Genomic DNA, 20,467 nt, shown 5'->3' with positions numbered 1-20,467 from the left:
AGGGATAAGGCTATGGAATTACAGGCTGGCCTCTGGAGCTAAGCTGCTCCTTCTCCTCAGGAGGTAGGAAACTTTCCCAGGTCTGAGAGCTCCTTGTGGCTGGAAGATTTCGTGGAAGATATTAGCAGGCTCACATGCCACCTTCAGAGTTTTCTCCAGCTTGTATGTTTGATAAAGCTTAGAAGCTTTCTTCAGCTGGCAAATTTAACTTAATCTCTTGGGTTTGTTCTGCCCTAAGCATTCTGTTCATGTTATCAGAGCTCATTTCAGTTTCCCAAGCTTAGGGCTGGGTTAGGAACTGTGGCATGTTTAGAAACTATGGTAAGAAGATTCTGCTGATTTTCAGCTAACTACATTTTCACCGCAGAGATTTACAAAAAGGCATTTATTTCCTAGGAAGTTGTCGCTGGATTTCTTCTTAAATTAAATTACTATCATTCAAAGAAATAGGAAATTCCTTCTTATGTGTACATTTTTCATGAATTACTGATTCTTTCCAGGCTTCCCCTTTCCAGGGCAGTGACCCCCAGCTCAAACACTGCAACAGCTCTCTGACCAGTGACGGCTTAACTATTGCAGCAGCAGCCACTGCTGTTACAGCAGAAACCCAAGCCCTTTGCTTTGCAAACCTGGCAAGTATGTGATGTTAATTGGAAGCACTCACTCCCTTTACTGAGATCAGGGGTGGTGTGAAGGCCTAGGCTGACCCAGGGAGGGTAAAGAGGGCTCTTCTCCCTGTCATCACCAGGACCTTACTATCATTGCACATGACACACATACAGCTCTACAGTAATTTTCATTTTTGTTATTTCAATGGCTTTCATTCATCATTTTTTATAATTTTCATAATTTCCATTATTTTCTCACTTTGGGACAAGGCAGAGTGTGGAGTGTGGTAGAGTTAGATGAACACAAAAAAGCTGAACAGTGGTAATGGGGTCCAGGTGAGAGAGTGGCTCTTTAGAGCTGGCACGTTCTTTAGAGGTGATGTATACCAGTTTCTGGTGTGTCACTAATGATTCTTGCTGTAATGATTTTAAGGTGCTTAAGGCTCTGTTGAAGGGTCTAATCCAAAGCCTAGAAATGTGGACAGGAATTTTGTATTGAGAGGAGCCAAAAAAAGCAAAGTGTTAAAGATCTGGAAAAAAGTATTTCTAAGATTGTCTTTATATAAGAAAATAAAATGGGTGAGGAAAACAGTTTTTCTCTTCCTCTGGCTTGCCAGCATGCTTTGATGGAAAACAGGGAGGTGATTTCAAGAACACTTGCTCCAGCCTCCTGTTCATAAGTAGCAGGAAGGCCTGTCAAACCTGTCAAACTCCTTGAGCTCCTGGGGTTTACAGACTTCTCTAAGCTACCCCAAGCTAAACCACAATCCCATAAAGAAGCCTTTTCAGTAAAACCTTCTGCCATTTGCCTGAAGCCAACATATCACTCATTAAAAAAAATATATTTCTCATTTGGAAACATCCCTTCCCCCTGTGCTCGCTCTCTCCTGGTGAAGCCCCGAGCAATGGCCTTGCACCATCAGTTTTTTGCAGAAATCTGCCACCACAGGGAGTGTCAGAGCCCAGAATCTGCAGTCCATACAGAAACCAAAGCCTTGCTGGTCCAAGGAGAGTCTGGTTTGGGTAAGGACTGCAGAAATGACCTGGCTTCAATCAGAGCTCAAGGTCAGTGGATGGCTTGCATTCATTTCTGTGCCTTGCCTCTTGGCGGACTTCTCTGAGCTCCTTGACTCCAGCTAGCTGCCAAGGTGCATGGCCTGCACTCTTTGCTAGAGATCCTGGAGAGACCTCCTGGCAGCCTGGCCTTTGCCCTTTCTTTCACTCCCTATTTTGCCTCATCCTTTCCCTGAAATCTGTTGTGAAAACAAAAGCTCTCAGATAATTGCCACCAGTACCAGCCTTCGTCTTCATGCTGCTCTCTCCAAACTCCCCTCTGTACCTGCTCTGCTGGAACATGGAAACCTTCAGTGCCACAGATCCAAGATTCCAGCTGGCCATGGAACAAATCTCTGCAATGCTCAGGACCACTTCTCTGTTATGATGTCTAATCCAGTGACAGAAATAAATAGTAGCCCCAAAAGAAGAGGGTAGATGTGAAGCAACACTCATTCTGGACGCATTTCGGGATTTGTTTGAATGGAATTGCAGGGGCACATTCTGCCCTGCTTGCCCATGGGTTTGTCAGCTACTTCCCAAAATTATTTTGGGCTTGTCCCAACTGGCATATGTCTTTGGCAATTATCTGACTAGTTATATGTCAAATCATTTTCTTTGATTTATAGGTGGCAGATCAGAGGACAAGGCACCATATTTTTTCATGTACTTGCTGAGAGCAACAGAATCACACTCAAAGTCCATCGTGGCAGAACCATAGCAACACCATAATGAATAAAACAGTGATTCCTCAATGGGAGCAAAATGTGGCAACTTCAAGCTAGAATTTATTCACAATATGGGAGGCACACTCTGACAAGAGATAAACACTCATCAGTACATGTATCATAAGGGCAGAGGGAGAGCAGAAGTAAATCTGCTGACAACACAGTAAACAATGATATCATAAAAACTAAAGCAAAACTTAAAACATTCCCCAAAATACAGGTTTTGAAACCTGGCACTTAGTCTGTGCTATGAGCTGCTATCTTCTTTCATTTTACATCTGCTCTTACTTAGCAAACAGCTAGAAACTCTTCAGCAGAGGCTGAAATATTCATACTGAGTGAAAAAGGATCAGTACATGGACAATATTGTAGTTGTTGTTGTCCAGAATGCAAAATATGAAAACAAAGTTAAAAGGAGAGAGAACCAGCCTAACATACTTCCTTAGGACCTAGAGCTACTGACTCCATAATTAAGCCCCTTAATAGACACAACTAGACATGTGACAGGAAACATGAATTAATCTTCAGTTCATTACACAAGTTCCCATGGACTGGGACCTCTCCATGGCAGAGGAACACACACGTTTCAAGGTAATACTCATGCACAACCATGGATTTTATCCAAAAGTGGTGCATAGCCCTATTTATTAACAAACACATAGTTGTTGATTTTATAGTCAACTACTATAGTTGTTGATTTTATAAATGTACTTGCAGGAAAGAATACAAATGTAGCAAGAACAATAGACAGAAATACTTAAGATGCTCTGACAAAAAACTCCTGCCTTGTCTTGAAGCTCTTTTCCCTTATGCTTCATGCTTTTGTTACTTAAGCACAACCACTGTAGTTCAGGATGAATAGTGGCCAGCAAGCCAGGAATCCTGTGTCCAAGGGTGTGTCCTGGGCTCCCAATGCAAAGGATGAAAAGCACAGACACTTCCAGTGCATTTCCACAGCCCACTCACCTCCTCCATCTGTAAAGGACGGCGAGATACCCCAGTTCATTGCACTGCCTCAGACCCCGCACCAACACTGATCTGCGCTTTGTAAGGGCCAGAGTCGCCACAAAAAGTTCAAATAACGAGCAATTAGGAAAAACCATCTATTTATCTGGGACCTGAAAAACTCAGATGAGTAGTCAGTCAGACCCAGTCCTGTGGCAGTCTGTGCTTTGGGTGTTAGGTCACATTTTTTGGTATAGCCAAGCTTGGAAAGGTACAGGGGAAAGTTGGAAAAACGTTCACAGTTACGATAAAATAAGCAATGTCCTCAAAATTGTATTTACAAGTAGCCAGTACTTTGCCTCGGCTTTATGCATGTGCTAAAACTGAGGATTGTCACACCAGAGAGCTAGGGGGAGGCAGAACAGATCCCAGGACTGTTCATTTTGTCTAGGAAAGGGTTGACAGGATACACAAAACCAATGCATGCTTGAGGCAGCCATGTTGGCCTCTACTCCACTGTAAAGAAAAATGTTTGCCACATGGAAGCAGAAAACATTGGCAGGAAAATAACTTTAATTTTCAAACCTGAAAAAGAGTGTTGCAAGCACTAAAAAAAAAAAAAATTAAAAAGCAGGGAAGGGGGAGAATAACATTCACCTGGACTGTCTCATTTCATCTTCAAACTCTGTCTCTATGATGGGCATGTTTGAAAGAAATGAGTTTGTGAAAGAGATCTGAACAGTGACTTCTGAAATTCTGTTAGGTGGGGAAAAGCATGTGTACACATCACCTGTGGGCTGGGACAAGGATGAACAGGTACTTTTTGGAGGAAGGCAATGCAGCTCTCCCATCCCTGTTACCAGCACAGAGATGTTGCTGGCGTTATGAATGTGTACATGTAGTTATATACACATATATTGGAAAAGGCAGTGGAAGAAGTCCCAGCTATAACATGCACTCTGCAAACATCCAACCTTCTACATTTCTCGTTATTTACACCTTGAATCAACTTAAGACTCAGAAGAAAGACAAAAAGCATATTTATTTCTAGTCAGTGTCATCAGAGAGTGGCAAAAACCTTTTGAGACATTTTGTCTCATCTACAGCCTCCCATGCCTGTTGTCATTTGCCTCCTGAACCTAATGGAAACCTGCTCTGGATGGTCTGTTCTTTGTTATTCTTTCAATTTCCTTGTCTTTTATTTATTTCCCTTGCATCTCAAGAGCCATTCAGAGGTCCCATTACTTCCTGCTGGCCAGGGAAGGCTATGAGAACAAATAGTTACATTGGATTAAAATACACACACTGTCACAAGAAAAACAGAGGGAAGGGGGCAAGGGACTTGCTTAGCAAAGGGTGGTGGAAGTCGTGGGACAGAGAGCTGCCAGAAATATTAAAGCAGGGTTTTATGTCAAGACTTGTTTTAGCCATGATCTCTGCAAGGAACAGAGCATCTGAATTCCTACTGTGGTAGTGCTGCAATTTGAACCTGCATATATTGAATTAGTTCAATGTTTCCTTTGGATTTTAAATGAAAGTGTGTTTGAAATAATGCAAATTACAGGTTTTGGCAGTGTGGATTCTCCTGGTACTGGAGGGGCCAGTCAGTGCTACAGCAGGAAGAGGAGAGCTCATGAACACAGCGTGCTTCTCCTCTGCAGCAAAGAATTCACAGATTTCACGGAAAGGCGCTATGCCGACCACCACCCTAGAGGAACACAACACAATTGCCAGAACCATGGACATCATTAGACCCCCATCTCCAGGGCAAATGAACCCTGTGGTCCATGCTTGACCCAGGCAACAGCAGATTGTATCTGCTGCATTTGGAAATTTTCCTTTCTATCATCTGTTAAAAAAAAATATTAGCAGGTGCTGAAAATTGCGGCCTCCAACCTAGAGACCAAGAGCCAAAATACCAGAGGGGGAGAAGTCACTTCTAGACAACCACCTGACTCCAGGGCTGGATGAGCCAGAGAGACAATCTGCTGCTATGGGAGCTGCCACATCAAAGGAGGGAAGTGGTGGCACCTCCTGCAATTAGTTTGGGTTTTGGGTTGTTGGGGTTTTTTTGAAGCTACAAGTAGCAAGGGCCAATTCCTTGCCTCTGTGAGGTTATAAGCCTGGTGATCCTTTCTGGTGCCCTAAAAGAGTTAGACCAGCTTGCATCTGATCAAAAATGGTTAGAACACCTGTGCACCACCCAGAATAACAAACTAGTCATCTAACATTACCTGTGTAAATGGAACACTGCTATGTATGCATATCTCAGTGAACACAGGAGAATAAATTCTTATGTGCAATGTAATCACACACACACTGGTATAAAAATGGGCTGATATAAAATAAATATGTATATAGCTATGCCTTTGCCTATTCCAGCCTCCAGGTTATAGCATTGCCAATGTGTTGACATAAAAATGCGGTTTTATGGATCACATCTCAATAGGAATGTGTGAAAAGGGATTTTGTTTTGGCTACAGCTCAGTCTCTTAATATAATTATAATTACAATTTTTACTACTACCACCACTACCACAGTGAATTGGGAGCCCCCTTGGTTCTGTGTGTGGTACAAATAACAAGAACAAGCCTGACCTAAAAGACAGGACAGCTGAAAAAGGGACAGACACAGCACAATTATCTCCAGGATGGAGTAACAGGGCAGGAGGTGGATGTAGGATTCAGCTCTCTTAAATTCCAGTCCCTGGTGTGCCCTGGGTCCTCTCTGCCACAACTTCACACACGGCTTTCTCAGGGAAGAAAAGGGGGGAAATTACTTTATTGGTGCAATGGGGGGAGTGGGTTTTGTTGCAATTGGTGAGGCTTTGCTCGGTGTTCCTGGGATTTTTGCAGCAGAGATGGAGTTTAGAGTGGTGAGGGTTGTACTGCGTGTCCAGGGCTCGTGGCTGGTGGCCTTGGCCAGTTTCCCTGTGGCACTGTGGCCACCACAGTGGCGGCTGAGCTTGCTCAGAGGCAGCAGCTTGCTCAGGTCACAGGCACACTGACAAATATGTGGGGGCAAGAGCCAAGCAAGCATTTCTTTCCTCCTTTCTTTTTTCACCTGCCTGCCTTTATTAAGGACATAGTGAGAGTCATTGTGTTTTGTTCCAGCCTGAAAATCAGAAATATCTCTCCTTGACAGTTTGTCAATATAGAAGAGTTTTTTAAAAAACCCTCCAAGGATAAAAAAATGAGCTCTGAATGCCATTTTGGCATTTACCAGATCTCTTGCTGCTCCATGCTGGGTTCTGCTGGGTGCTTTATGAAAAACCCTCTAAAAGTGCTGCTTTCTTTCTGACAGTGATCTTAATCACAGGCACACAGCCCGTGCAGCCAGGAAGCATCCCCAGCACAGCCACTGCTCCGCACCAGCCACGCTTTTCTAAGGTAGCTGTCTTCTGCCAGCTCTGGGGCTCAAAAAATGAAATGAAAGAGAATAAGAGCATGCCTTCCCCTCCCCAAAGGAACATTTTGAAAGAAAGGGGCAGAAAATGCAACATGAGCCTCTCCAATAAACGGCAGTGGGCTCAGAGGCCCAGGAAAGCTGTGTGCCAGGAGGCCAAATGGTTTGCCTGCAGCTCCAGAAAAAAAGAGACATTATTTTTGTTGAAATCGTTTAAAGAAAACAAAGGATGACTGCTACATGGCTGCCCGTGATCGTCTGGAGCACTGTGCTGTTGTGGGGTATTTCTGCCAACCAAATGGCAGCAAAATGCCAGTGTGTGGAGCGGGGCTGCACACAGGCACGCACACGGCACCCAGCCCCACGGAAGGGAGGGTGCCCTGCTCGGTATTTCCATTTTACAGGTGTTGAAAGGGAGGCTGGGGAGATTTGCCACCAAGGAGGTCTCTCAGAGCTGGGATTAGTGGCTGCGTGTCCCAGCTCCCAGCCCTGTGCACAGACCACGTCTCCTGGAGCAGATCTGGGGGAAGATTTTTATTTCTCGCACACAAGAGAGAAAAGAAACACCTTCCAGCTTCCACTGAGGGAATTCTTTCTTCGTGCCAGTGCTGTGTTGATTTGTCTTAAGGGCAATGTTAGTATTAGCTGAGTTAGAAATCCATATTGTCAATTAAAACTTTACATCATCCCAGAGAGATCCTAAAGAAGATAGGCTTTCAGAAGCAAGAATAACCAAGTCTGCATAATGATGATCAGCAACAAGAACCACCATTTAGGAAAACTTGTAAACGATCCTGCTCTGCTAGCTGTCCATGTAGTCACAAATATCAAATTATTTGCATGTGTGCCACTAAAAAAAACTACACTACTCCAAAATACTTCTCCTGCTTTGGACTTCCCAGCTATCCAGCATCAATCCTGCTCTGAAACCCTTCAATGCCAAAAAGAGTGTGAAGATTTCCTACCTCATTACTGCCTTTCAAAGGCAGCCACAACCACAAAAAATAGACCTCAGGGAAGGGGGAGAAAATCTCTGCATGCTCAAACAGAGCCCCACCTGCCAGTTATCCCCTCTCCTTTGTGCTTTGAAGAAGTATCTCACCTCTTACAAGGGAAACAAGTTTGTCGTGGAGGGAGATGTAGTTAGCAATTCTGTCTGTGCTTCCCTCCCTCCCCTGAGCTGATGGCGCCCTGGGCCCAGCGCTCCCTCCCGTGCTACAAAAGGAAAGAGTCAGCCCTGAACTACACTGATTCCCTGGCACCCCTGGCTCCTCCCAAGCCATGTATCTCCCAAACTGTCCTTTAAAAATGCAGTGCTGGTGGCTGAAGAGATGGTTAGCTAGCAGCAACTGGACCATGACAGAAATGTGAGTTTATAACCTGGCAACATAATTTTGGCTCTGAAAATGTAATTGATCCCATTATGATCTCTGCACTCAAAGACTTGAGTTTTAAATCTTTAATTGAAAGATAATGTCCTGAGTGTATTTCAGCTTTAGTGAAGTTTAGTTTATGATCTGTTCCTGGCCCTTCTCAGCTATCAGTAATATTTTCCCAGTGTCCCTCTTGCTGCTTTAATGCTGCCTCAGTTAATAATACCTGCTGGAGAGGCAGCAGCATCTCTTGGCAAACTAAATGTGCACAGTCTCAGGAGTCAAAATCTGAATATGTATAGAGCAAGTAAGTAATCATTAATGCATAGCACGTCCCCTCTGGTCATTGAAATAAATTATTGACATCAACATCAACAAGAAACAAACCAGGTACCACCCCAATGGCTGAGACCCCATAGGTAAGCATAAATTATCAGAGTGCTTCAACATTTCTGAAAATCAGAAATATCTCTCTGAACCTTCTGAAAATGAAAGAATAATCAGGCAGTGCTGATTGTAAAGATATGTGTGTGCCCATACGTGTATGTCTGTGTTTGTGTGTGAGCATGTGTCACACCTTAATGTGTGCACACCAACATCTTGCAGCCTTAATCATTTGTCTAAATGGCTGGTGAGGGATCTCTATAGCATCTATAGGTGCACAGCCAAGATTCACACTTGCCATGCCAATTCTTATTGCCACACAGTCTCCAAATTTCTTCTGGAAAAGTGTAAACCTTGTTTTACCTCTACATTTTAAAAATCATTTCCCCACGTATTATCTCTTCACGGTTCTGCACATTTATGCTTTTACTCTCCAAATTCCTTGACTAGAATGCTATATCCCTGAACAGAAATATATTCACCCCTGCTATTTTTCTGCAGGAGCCTAGTTCATTCAGAAACAAGGATAAAAATACGAATGATTGTTTTTAAATTCCCCAACATGCGGAGCTCAGACAAGCCACAGATGCAAATGTGGAAAGCAAATGTAGTGCTGGCATTAGGCAATGGCTGGGTTCACTACACTTGTAAGAAAGTACCTTTATTATTTAGGCATGGTTGTAAGCTGCCATTTTGATATAATCCCTGGGTTTCTGGACTGGGTAAGCAGAAGCTGGCACGACACATCCACTGTAGCCCCACAATACCCAGGCATCAATCAAGCACCTTCTGCCAGCACTGAGCCACACTCCTTCCCAGAGCTGGCAGCCACAGACAAGCCCACACATCCATGTCACCAGCAGCTCTTGTATTGTCACACTGCTCCCTTTTGTCACTGGGGAGCACCAGGGCCTGTGCTAGCACAGCAAATGGTGCTGCTGCCCTTCGTGAGTCACAAGCCCAGTGTTGCCATGGGGAATCCTGAGCTGGAAGGTGTCCTGCCGTGTCAGAGCATGGGCACTGCCCCAGCGAGGGTAGAGGTGGCGTCCTTCCCTCAGGAGCTGAAGGATGCCCTCCTCAAAGCAGCAGACAGAGGCAGCAGACAGATGTGCAGGGCCCTCTCTCCTGGGGACCAGCTTGGGCTGTCTGCACACTCATTTCAGCATTGCCCTTCCCAGTCCCATATCTGGGCTGCCCAGCTGCCCAGCCAGAGGATGGGATACATGTTCCTCCCCATCCCTGTCCCTGCTGGCTCACCAGACCCCCAGGTTCTCTGGGGAGAGGAGAAGCTGCAAGTGATGCTTCTGGTAGGGCAGCAGGTAAGATGGACTTGATGACAACTTGGCCCCATGTTTTCTGGCAGTCAGAATAATTTTTTTAAAATAAAATCCTCCACCTTGACTTTTTAAATTTGCTTAGATACAATAAATAGGTTTTGTAAAATTCCTAGTTCTTCAACAGATAGGCAGCTGAGAAAGGGAGGGAACAATGCCGTAATCCCTAGTAAAGATGGGACTGCTTCGTAAGAGGCAAAGTAATAAAAATAAAGAAAACACTACAAAACATTAAATAAGGCCACATCTGCCATTAAAGGGGACCTTGCTGTCACTCTGTGCCCCTTGCTCTGTGCAGTGGCAAGGTGTTGGTAGTGTTCTTGGAGAGCTCAGGGGAGAAGGCAAGTGGATGCCAGCAGCATCATCTTCCTTTCAAGGTTGTTTTTGTTTCCCTTATATTCTGGGAAAATCCCTGTGGAATTTATTCTTCTAATGAACATGATCTGAGGGCATTTGGGAGAGACTGGTGCCTGTGTGAAGGGGCAGGTGTAGGTACATGCATGTGTTATGTGTGTCTAGAGGGGTTTTAGCTGCAACTGCAGACATTGTCTCTTTTTGGGTAAAACACAAAGCAGAACTGGAGCAGCCAAGAGACAGAAGGACTTATGCTTTATGGTACCTTACAAAACACCGAATGTAGTTCCATCTACATGGCTATAAAATGTTGCTAAATCCTTATCTTGCCAGCTCATTGCCATCTTGGACAACCAGGACTATTGACCTCCCTGCTTCTCTACTCCACTGGAAGAGCTCGATGCCCACAGTTCATTTTTGTATTTGGGGTTGAAGTTCTTCCCATTTTCTCTGCTTTTTATTTAAGAGCCACCTGGTGCAGAATTGCATGCACCCAGCTCAAAGTTCCCTCTCCAAGGACTGCCTGGCAGGTTCACACCCCTGAAAAGATCCCAGGTGCCAGCAGCAAGCATCAAACCCCACAGGTATGCTCCCAGGTTAATCTCATTCCTGGGTTACATTTCTCTAACCCTGGCAGGATGCACTAAATGGCAAGTGCATCTGGCATATGAACATTGCCAACTAGAGAACAGAAATCTAAGTACTGATGAAGTAAATGTTGATAAAATCCTGGGCAGACTGCCATGGGTTGGGTGATGGCATAAGGTAATTCAAGGTTTCCAGGCATTGCATGATGAACAGTTTCAAGGGAGGGTTTTTTCTGTGCTAGAGAACAGGGGGGAAAGAATCCAAGGGCTGTCCCCAGCAGTTAGGCACACTTGGGCACTGGGGCACGGCTGCCGAAGCCAGCGCCTGGTGCTGCCCTGGCTCACCACCAGCAACCTTGGAACCTAAAATTCTGCTCTGGGCCAAGCTTGCTTCCCTGTCCTGTGAGAAATGAGAACAAAAAAGTCAAAGGAGGCCTCCCACAATGAGGGTATCTGAGGTAGAATCAAAGTATTCTGGGGTAGAATCAAAGCAGCAGGCCCCTGTCTTTGGCCTGCCCTGGCCCTTGGCCTGTGGGATCACGGCCCCTGTGCCTCAGCTTGGTCTGAGCTGGGCTGGTTTGTATTAGGCTACAGTTTGAAAAGCAAAGTCTTATGTCATTGTGGAGAGTCTGCATTTTTGTGGAATTCAAATATTCCTTAATTAGATGTTGTCTTTTAGTAGAATGAAAGAAGGGTTTTTACTTCACTTTACTTTGCCATTTTAATTTACTCCCATTTGTCTTTAATGACTGGGTAGGACAACATTAAACAGCTGCTGTAAAATATTTGGTAGCATGGCCCCAACTTCCAAACACAATCTGCCGTCCAGGTTGGTGATGGCAGATGTTTGGGAAGCTGCTTCCAGGTTTGGGACAAGGTAGAGCCGACTGGATTTGCCCTGTTGACCCTTCTCTCCTCACCCATTTCCCACAGGACACAGCTTCCCTCCTCCTTAGTGCAGATGAAAGGGATGTATCCTGCGAGAGGGTGCAGCCCCAACAAATGTCCATGAGCTCCTGCCAGTGATGAGCAGCACCAGCGGCAGAGGCTGAGGGATGCTGGTCCAGGGAATGCGGGTTGGGCAGGCAGGGACAGGCCAAGGCAGGGAGAGTGGCACAGGCAGGACACAAGTGGGACGGGCAGGCACGAGCAGGAACACTCGTGGCCAGGCAGGAGAGGTCGTGGGGCAGAAGGGACCAGAGCCAGAGGCCGGGGAGGGCTGAGCTGCTCCACACGGACGCTCCCCATGACTCCCGAGGCTCCACCCGGGACATGCCCTGCCGTGGGGCCTCGGGACGGCACAGCGGCAGCACCGCCGCCCACCCGAACGGGCTTTAGCCTATGGAACACGTCCGGGCTGGGAAAGTGCTCCCACTTCCATAAAACTCCGGGGCAAGGGCAGGACCCGCTCCCGGTCAGGGCAGGTGTCTCTGCCGCAGGCCGCCTCCGCTCCTTGCAGCCGCGCACGGCGGGAGCAGCCCGGCGGCGGCTGCCCGGCACACTGAGGGGCTGGACGGGGAGCACGGATGGCCTGCGGTCCTGCTTTCCTCCTCCCACCAGCAACTCTCCTCACCCACGGCTGCCCGGCACACTGAGGGGCTGGACGGGGAGCACGGATGGCCTGCGGTCCTGCCTTCCTCCTCCCACCAGCAACTCGCCCACCCACGGCTGATGCCCTGACTCGTCCGGCTGCAGGCAGCGCTACCTTCCCCACCTGCAGCTCTCTAGCTCTGCAAAGTCTGGGGTTATCCCTCCATTTCCAGGCCCATGCCCTAAAAATGGCACCCTCCAACACGGGCCGGTTCCCGCGAATCCGCGTGAGCACCCCCCGTGGAGTAAACTGCGGCATTTGTAGATACGGGAGGAGGAAGGAGAGAGGATGGTACTGGTTTTCCCCCCACGGGAAACCCTTTTTTTCTTTTCAACGTTTATGGTTTCGGCTCTGTCCCAGACTCGGTCTCTGCCCGGCAAGAAGAGAGCTCGCCGCGCTGGGACCGCTCGGCCGCCGCGCAACCTCCGCGCCCGCGCAGCCTCCCTCGCTGCCATCGCGGGGAACTCCCATTTATCCCAACCCCGGCCACAAACGTGCCCCGCTCGGCTTCTCGGACGTCGTTTTCGGACAGAAGAGAGTAGTTATGTTACATGTTAAAACGATTTAATATTAAAAATATGTAGCAATTAAAATCACGTCGCGTCCCGGCTGCTCCACGCAAATAAAGCGCCTCTCTGCTCTCCATCTCCCAGATGATATTCAGGGATTTTTTTCCCTGCTGTTTGCTTGAATTTGCGAACTTGGCCCTTGCACTAATGCGGAGTGGTGTTTTCGGGGCGGAGGGGAGAGAGGGTTCTCCCCCACCCGCCCCTCCCCACGGCGTGTTTTATCACCCGTGTGCCGCCACGGCAGCCCTGCCCGTGCGGGGGCCTGTGCCCTGCCAGCACCGCCAGCCCCCACCTGGGCCCTGCAGCTGGGGGGCTCCGGGGCTGGGGGGCTCCGGGGCTGGGGGGCTCGCTCCCCTTGGCCCGGCCCGGGGCCATGGAGACCCACCACGATAGACCAGGTGACCGACGGCACGGCGAGGGGCGGCTCCATCGCGGGTGACATCTGCACCCTCCCCTGCACTTGTCTTGCCCCGGACCCGGGCTCTCGCCGCGTCGAGGATGGAAATTAAGACGAGATGGAAATCACTATCCATCCCCTCACAAGCCGGTAGGAGCCGCCCACGCAAGTACCGGCGGGGCTGCTCGTCCCGTTCACCTCTACGGTTTCCGTGGGGAAGGACGGGGCGAGAGAGCCCCTGTGCAGGTGATCTGCCGAAACATGGGCAGCGCCCGAGTACCAGGAGTGGGGCTGTCGTCAGAGCCGAGCTCGGTACTGCTCCCGTACAGGGCACACACGGCCCGACTCGCCCCTTGTTCTTTTCCCTCGGGTCTCTGCCTCGGTGCCGACCCGCGACTGGCACGCGTGGGGTGCAGGAGCCCCTGGGCTTGCGAGTGTGCTGCAGCCTCCAACGGGACATCAGCTCCCCTCCCTCCCTCGGGCTGACAGGGAGTGGGGAAGTGAAAGGGCGGCAGGCAGATGCCCCAAAACAGCCCCGACTGCCCAAACCCCTGCCTGCCTGCCTGCCTGCCTGGAGAGCTTCTGTCTGGGAGCCAGCACAGCCCGAGGAAGGAAGGGGCTGCAAAGGCCTCCTCCGCCCGGGCCGGCCCGGGATCCCGGCCCCTCTCAGGGCCCGAGCCGGGATGCTCAGAGTCGCGGCCGCGGCAGCTCCTGCGGCGGGAGAGAGGGGCTGGGGCCGTCGCCTGGGGGCAGCCGTGGCGCGGCCCACGCGTGGAGCCGCCTCCCCGTGGGGAGCCGCGATGGCAAGGCGCTGGCTGCGGGGAGAAGCAGAGGACGCCTGGATGGTTACGTCGGGGACTTTTTGCTCTTCTCCTCCCGCCCCTAACACAGTCACGTCCACCCCACGTCCGATGCGGCTTTCCCTGCCCTTACCCGCTCCCTTTCCTGCCCCGAAGCCCCCCACACGAAAGCATTCTTGCTGCGCCCCCAGCGCTGAGCCCCGCTGGTCCTCCCCCGCACGCACACCCAGGGCCGGTTCGCACCCCTTTTCCGTGCCCTTCAAGGCACCGAGCCGCTGTCTTTTGTCCTGGCTGCGGATGACCCATTTCCTCCCTTTCCCCCCCTTCGTCCCCGGCGTCCGTCCCACCCTCCGGTCCCTCCGCCCTCCTCCCGCCGCCCGGCCCGGGAGCCGCACCGCGCCCGGCCGGGCAGGGGGCACACGGACACGGGAACCGGTGCCTCGTCCGCGCCGTGTTTGTTTTCCTTTCCTCCCTGAACGCTAGATTAAGACGTGAAGATTACACTTTTATTGTGGCGGCCGAATAATACCACGAGTCAACACACACAGCAAACAAAAGTGCTTGTAGTACATGGCCAACCCCGCTGGGAACCGGGCTGCGGGCTGCTGCAAAAATCAAGCTCTTCAGTGCTAATTACAAATAAATGATGATGTGCTCACTAAGTAATTGATTTAATGAAGTTCCTATGAAACTATTAAAACCGGGTAGAGGTCAGGCTGGAGACGCCCCAGAGCGCCCATTGTGGGATGTTTAACTCCGCCAATCTCCTCGGAAAGACATCGGGGCTAATAGGTGAAGTCACAGCTGGGTCGGGCTGACTTTTGCAGCACCGGCACTGGCCTCCCCAATTTCGCCTAGCGGCCCGCACCGCAAGTTCGGGGAAGCGAGTCCCACCGGCACTGCCCCGGCCCGCTATCCCACCCTCATCCTCATCCTCCCTTCCCACACGTCTCTCCGGGAGGCGCTGCTCGCTGCTCCCCCCGAGCGCGGCGCCCCCGGCGCGGCTCCCCGGGCGCCCGTCCCGGTCCCGCCGGGCTGCGTTCGGTACTCACTGGCTCGGCCCGGCCGCCTCGCTCGCACCTCAGCCCGGCGCCTCCGCGGCTCTCCCCAGCCTAATTAGAGAGGGGAGAAGTGGAGCTCTGAACTTGTGTCTACCACTACAGGACGGCTGTAATTCCACCCCCCCCTCGGCCCCGAACCCCCCCACCCCCCTCGCATACTCAGACACACACATACTTCTTGAAGAAACTTAAGCTAGGATGCCAGGTAGGGTGCTTGGGAGATTTTGGCAAGGTGCCTGGAAGGGGATGTGTGCCCATTTTTCCTTGAAGGGTTTTCTTGTTTGAAAGGCCATTTGGAGCGCTTTAGACGGGCTTGCCGAGTGAAAGGAAGAGGAGGAGGAGAGGGGGAACATAGAGATTGAAAAAAAAAAAAAAAAAAAAAAAGTAGAAGAAGACGAACAGAATCTGGCTATTGGGTTTCCTGGCCTCACGCTTGGCTTTCCCCTCCTCACCACTCTGGCAGGACAGAACTGAAGTGAACCATTCCTTCCCCCCCCCGCCCCATCCAATTAAGGGGTCCCCTAACCCGACCTCAGCTGTGAGCGCACTTTGGGCAGAGGGTCCCCGCTGACCCCGGGGGGAACGGGGGCACACACCCCCCACACCTGCAGAGGATCCCTCTGCGCCCCCTTGCTTTCAACGCGCGGTGCCCTCGGCAGGTTGAAAAGGAGCCGTACAGAAAAGAGGAGCCGCCCCCCAATTTGCACCCCCGCTGTTGGCATTTGCTGAGCGCGGAGACGATGCCCCCCACGGGCAAAGCCCCTCTCGGCCTCCCGCGCTCTCGGGGAGGGAGGGAGGGACGAGGCGCCCCGTCGGGGTTCGAGGAGCCCCCCCGAGCGGGGCAGGATGGGGCCCGGGAAAGGCTTCTCCCCGAAACGCGGGGTGCCTCGGTGCTCCCCGCGGAGGGGAGAGCGGCGAGCCCCTAAATACGAGAGGGTAAATGCAGGGCCAGGCGGGTGTCCCTCGCCGGGTGTCCCAGCGCTGTGTGTGCCCCCTGCTCGGGGGCTGCCCCGCACCGAGGGTCGGCCCCACCGGCGGGGCCGGGCAAGGGCTGCGCCAGCGGCTGCAGCGCCGGCCGGGAGAGGGGCACGGCCGGAGAGGGGCACAGCGCACGCCACGGCTCCCCACGCAGCCACGCGTGGGCCCCGCACGGGGCTGCCGCGGGACCTGAGGCTGCTCCTCCTGCTCCCTTGAGGGATTTTGGGGAATGCTGTTTGACGCGTGGAGTTGTTTTTTTTTTTTTTTTCCCTTTCTTTCTTTTTCTCGTGGAAAACGATTAATTTGAAACAAATTAAGCTCGCCAGCCTCCTGTTTGCCAAACAGGCTGTTGGCAATGTGCAAACAGGCTTTCACCCCGGCGCCGTGCCCCCGCTCCGCTCCCTGCTGCCCTGCTCCAGCCTTGGCCGCGCACCCTCCTCCTTCTCCTCCTCCTCCTGTCGCTGCCCCACCGCTCCACCCCCCACACCCCCCCAACCCCACAACACCGCTTGATTACTATCTCCCTGTTGCCCTTAATGCACGATCCGGGTTTCTCTTCAGCCTCAAAATAAGAAGTGACACATGCACCACTAAACCAACTTGTGGGGAAAGCCCGCGGTTGAGAGGGGCTATTGATGGGAGCGCTGCAAAGAGACAAAGCTGGGGGCTAGTGGAATCAGATGCAGCCCTTAATTAACACCATCTTAAATAGTCCAACAGGCACTGAAGACAAAGTTGAAGAAAGACTTTAAGGCTGAGTGCCCCTCGACAAGTTCTTTTTTTTTCCTCGTGTCATTCAATATTTAATGCACTGTGCTTGTAATGCTACTACTGGTGCTCCTTTCTCAGCAAGTACATTATTTTTTCACGGTGCCCATGGCCAGGGAAAACCCTTTAGGCAAAGAAAATCAAAATGTTTGTTGTTTTGGATGACTTATAACTCTTGTTTAACACAAGCACTTTCAAGAAAGTATAACAGGCGCAGCCTCTAAAGCAAACAACGAAATCCTTGTGACAGAGTCGGACACAAAAAGCACATTGTGTTATGGACTATCCCTTTTCTCTCCTGCTAGATGGGTGCCTGTCTGAGGCTGAACACCACGATGCCATTTTACTTTTGAACTATTGTTTTTGAGTTATGCCATGTGGTCAAAAGGAGAAGAAGGGAGGTTGTTTCCAAGCTCATAAGACAAACGAGTTGCCTTTCATTGAACTACCCCAGAGCTCCTTTAAAACGAGGTTTAAATGTCACCTCCATGTTTTTAATGGACACAGGGCTTCAGGGGCGACCCTTCAAAGCGCCTTCGTAATAAACGACCCTTATTAAATATGTCTCTGCCTGGGAAAATCACTTGGCAGAAGAGAGAAAAGGGGGAGCGGGGGTGGGGAAGGAGGGACACGGCGCTGCCGCAGGAGCTCCGCCGCCCCCCTGCTCGCTCCGGGGCCGGCCGGAGCGGAGGGACGGGCCCGCTCGGGGTCCCTGCGGCCGGGCGGGGACCGGGGGGCCGGGGGTGCTGCCGCACGGATCCGCTCGCCTCCCCCCGCCCCAAACCCCCTCTTCGCCCTCCGCCCCCCCTCACCCCCCAAAATAAGAGGCTGAATGAAAGGTTGGGGTGTTTTCCTCCTGACTTCTTTTTGTCCTTAGAAGAGCGGCGTCTGCGAGTCTGAGCTGCGAAGTTACTGATTTGCAGGCTGCATGTTAAGGCAGCCCATGTAAGTAATTTCTGCGGGCATCCCGGCAAAGGAGAACAAATCGTTGACAAAGGCGAGCCCTTTCAATTCAGCAGCGTCGTTAGGGAAACCAAAAAGTATTCTTCCTATAATAAGTTCCACTTCAAAGGATTTCTCATTCAACGGTGACTGCTTCGCACTTTTATTAAGTCCGGGCTTTTTCACTTGGCGGAATCATCTGTTTGGTTATTTTTCATCGTGTTTATTTTTCACCATTCACACAGTACTTGTATTAAATAAACAAAGAACAATCGCTCTGCAAATAAAAGTACTTAGGTGGGGAAAAAAAAAGAGGGAGGCAGAAGACGAGGAGAGCTGGAGATGGAGCTTCTTCCTCACTTATTTGTTTATCTGCTGAAGTTGGGGAGGGGGGGTCCTAAAAAAAAAAAGGGGAGGGGGAGGGTCGTTGGGAGAGAGGCCAAAAAATATGAGACGTTCTGATGAAGTGAAAATTGACTGCGCTAATACGGCATGAAACTAAAGGTCAATGCAACTGTATCTTAATAGAGTGTCTCGAATCGAGGTGGACTATTTTAAATGCAGCTTGCTTTTGCTGCCCTCATTGCCATAGCAATCCTAACGCTCCATGTTGATGTACCATAAAAGCAGTAGTTTGAATTTCAAAGAACCTGCCTTTGAACTTCTCCCTGCCTGATTAGGCACTTGCGTGGTGTGTGTGTGAATGCGGGAGCGTGGTTGTGTGTGCCGGGGCTGCGCGGGATGCGGGGGGAGCGGCGGCAGCGCCCCGCCGGCCTTCGGGTGTCCGGCCGGGGGGAGCGTGTGTGCCGGCGTGCGATGGGAGTGCGGCTCCCGCACACTCCCGCTCCGTCCTGCCCGCTCCACCTGGGAATATTTTTCCGGGGTGACGGCGGGGGAAGGGGCGGGGGGAGGGGGGGAAGTGTGTGACGGTCCAGCCTCGCCAGCGCTCCACAACTCCCTGGCGACATCTCCAGAAGCACGAAACACGCGGAGAAAAACCCTGAAAATCCTCGGTTCTCCCCGCCACCCGTGCTTTGAAAAACAAAGCAGCAGCCTATCCCGGCCGCGCCGCGTCCCACACCCTGCCCGTGGCGGGGGCGTCGGGGGGAGCAGCCCCGAGAGCTCCCCGCTTATCCACATCCACAGCCCCCCTCCCCGCAATGCCATTTCCCACACTCCCGAAATTTCTTAGTCCCTTCAAACTTCGCTACCGCCGCTGTCGCCTTTAAAGGGCCGAGCGCCAGCAATAGTGTGGGGCGAGATGTCTCCCAGCCGCGACTACAAAGGTAGATGATTTAAACAGTGTTTGCTAGGACCACGTTTCGCCTAGGAAAAGATGAAGTCTTTGATGATGGCCAACTCGGTGTCAATAAGTGGCTTTCTTTGAGCCATATTCAGATGGGAACGTCTTGCTTGCCAATTGCCATAGAAATCCTAACACACCATGAAGATTGTCCAAGCGCCAAGCCTTCCGTTCTGGGCTAAATTACTTTGAAGTGGGGCAGGACGTGCACTGGTCAATGTTAACTCTATAGGGCGGGCAGGGAACACTAGGAGAGGGAGGCTGGAGGGGGGGGGAAGCAGAAAATAAGAAGGGGAAACTTGTTTTAGACACTCTATACAAGGTTCTGCTCATTGTCAGATATCTTTTATCTTTTATATTTCCCATGAATGATTCATGTCTCGGTGGCTTTGTGTCGCCCTCCTTTTCACAAGAAACTTCATTAGGGAGCTATAAGTTTTCCCATTGATTGGAGCCCTCATTTATGAGTGTTTTTCTGCTTCGTATGTTGGTTATTGTCATTCTGCTTGAAACAACTCTTTGCAACCTGTTTCACCTTTACCACATTTAACAAAACTGACTTAAAAAACACTCTAACCTTTTGGTGAAACTGTTCTTGACATTTTGACCAGTCATTTTCAAGCACTGGTAAATTACAGGGCGGGGGTACAATCACTCTGGGCCAGTTTTATTTAATTTATTTTATTTTAAAAGAAATTTTAAAAGAGGAAATAATCCTGGAGGATGCCGACACACGATTCTGTCCGGATTTTTTTCACGGGTTTTACTCAGTTTTCCTCTCTCGAAACGAGAAACCTGTCCTCACTCAGCTTCTGAAAACTTCGGGGTTTTTCTTCTCCTTCATTCTGGTGATTTCCCGGCGTTATTTCTTGTCTGACCTCACTCTGAGTTTCAGAATCATCTTCTGGCCTACGGTTTCGCTTATATGGCTACTACCGAAGAGCAGTGCTATTTAACTCATGAGTATCCTCAAGAGAACGCTGCCAGGAAAATCTCCCTTTTTTGTTGTTGTTTTGGTGTTGCTGTTTTGGGTTTTCTCCCCAACAGATATAAACATGTTAATTGATTAGATTTTATATTCCGATTTTATATTCTCTCTGTCCTTGACAGAGATGAAGAATGTCATGTGTGTGAATGTCTGGCCTGTGCCTGTGTCGTCCCTCTGTCTGTCTGTCCCTCCCTCTCTTCCCCCTGTGCCCGGGATGGCAGCAGCAGGCACCCAGCTGCTCCATCGGCACCGGGCACCCCAAAACCCTCAGCCCGGGCCGCCCTCAGCCCGGATCGGGG

General features: G+C 50.4%; 1 long non-coding RNA gene across 2 annotated transcripts in view; it reads right to left on the bottom strand.

Annotated features, from left to right (window-relative positions):
• The window catches only part of LOC135447325 (uncharacterized), a 71,751-nt gene extending 56,269 nt beyond the window's left edge, over positions 1-15,482 (bottom strand). Inside the window, exons 1-2 of one of the 2 annotated variants that reach the window (XR_010440073.1) lie at positions 15,365-15,482; positions 15,181-15,240 (exon numbers count right to left, since the gene is read on the bottom strand). This is a non-coding gene — a long non-coding RNA (uncharacterized LOC135447325). Of the gene's footprint in view, positions 1-15,180; positions 15,306-15,364 lie in introns of those variants that run through there. The other variant, XR_010440068.1, reaches the window with a different exon arrangement.
• Positions 15,483-20,467: the final 4,985 nt, after the last annotated feature.

The sequence above is a fragment of the Zonotrichia leucophrys genome, chromosome 1, assembly GCF_028769735.1.
Source record: "Zonotrichia leucophrys gambelii isolate GWCS_2022_RI chromosome 1, RI_Zleu_2.0, whole genome shotgun sequence".
Lineage (NCBI taxonomy): Eukaryota > Metazoa > Chordata > Aves > Passeriformes > Passerellidae > Zonotrichia > Zonotrichia leucophrys.
This window is presented reverse-complemented; position numbering and strand designations above follow the sequence as displayed.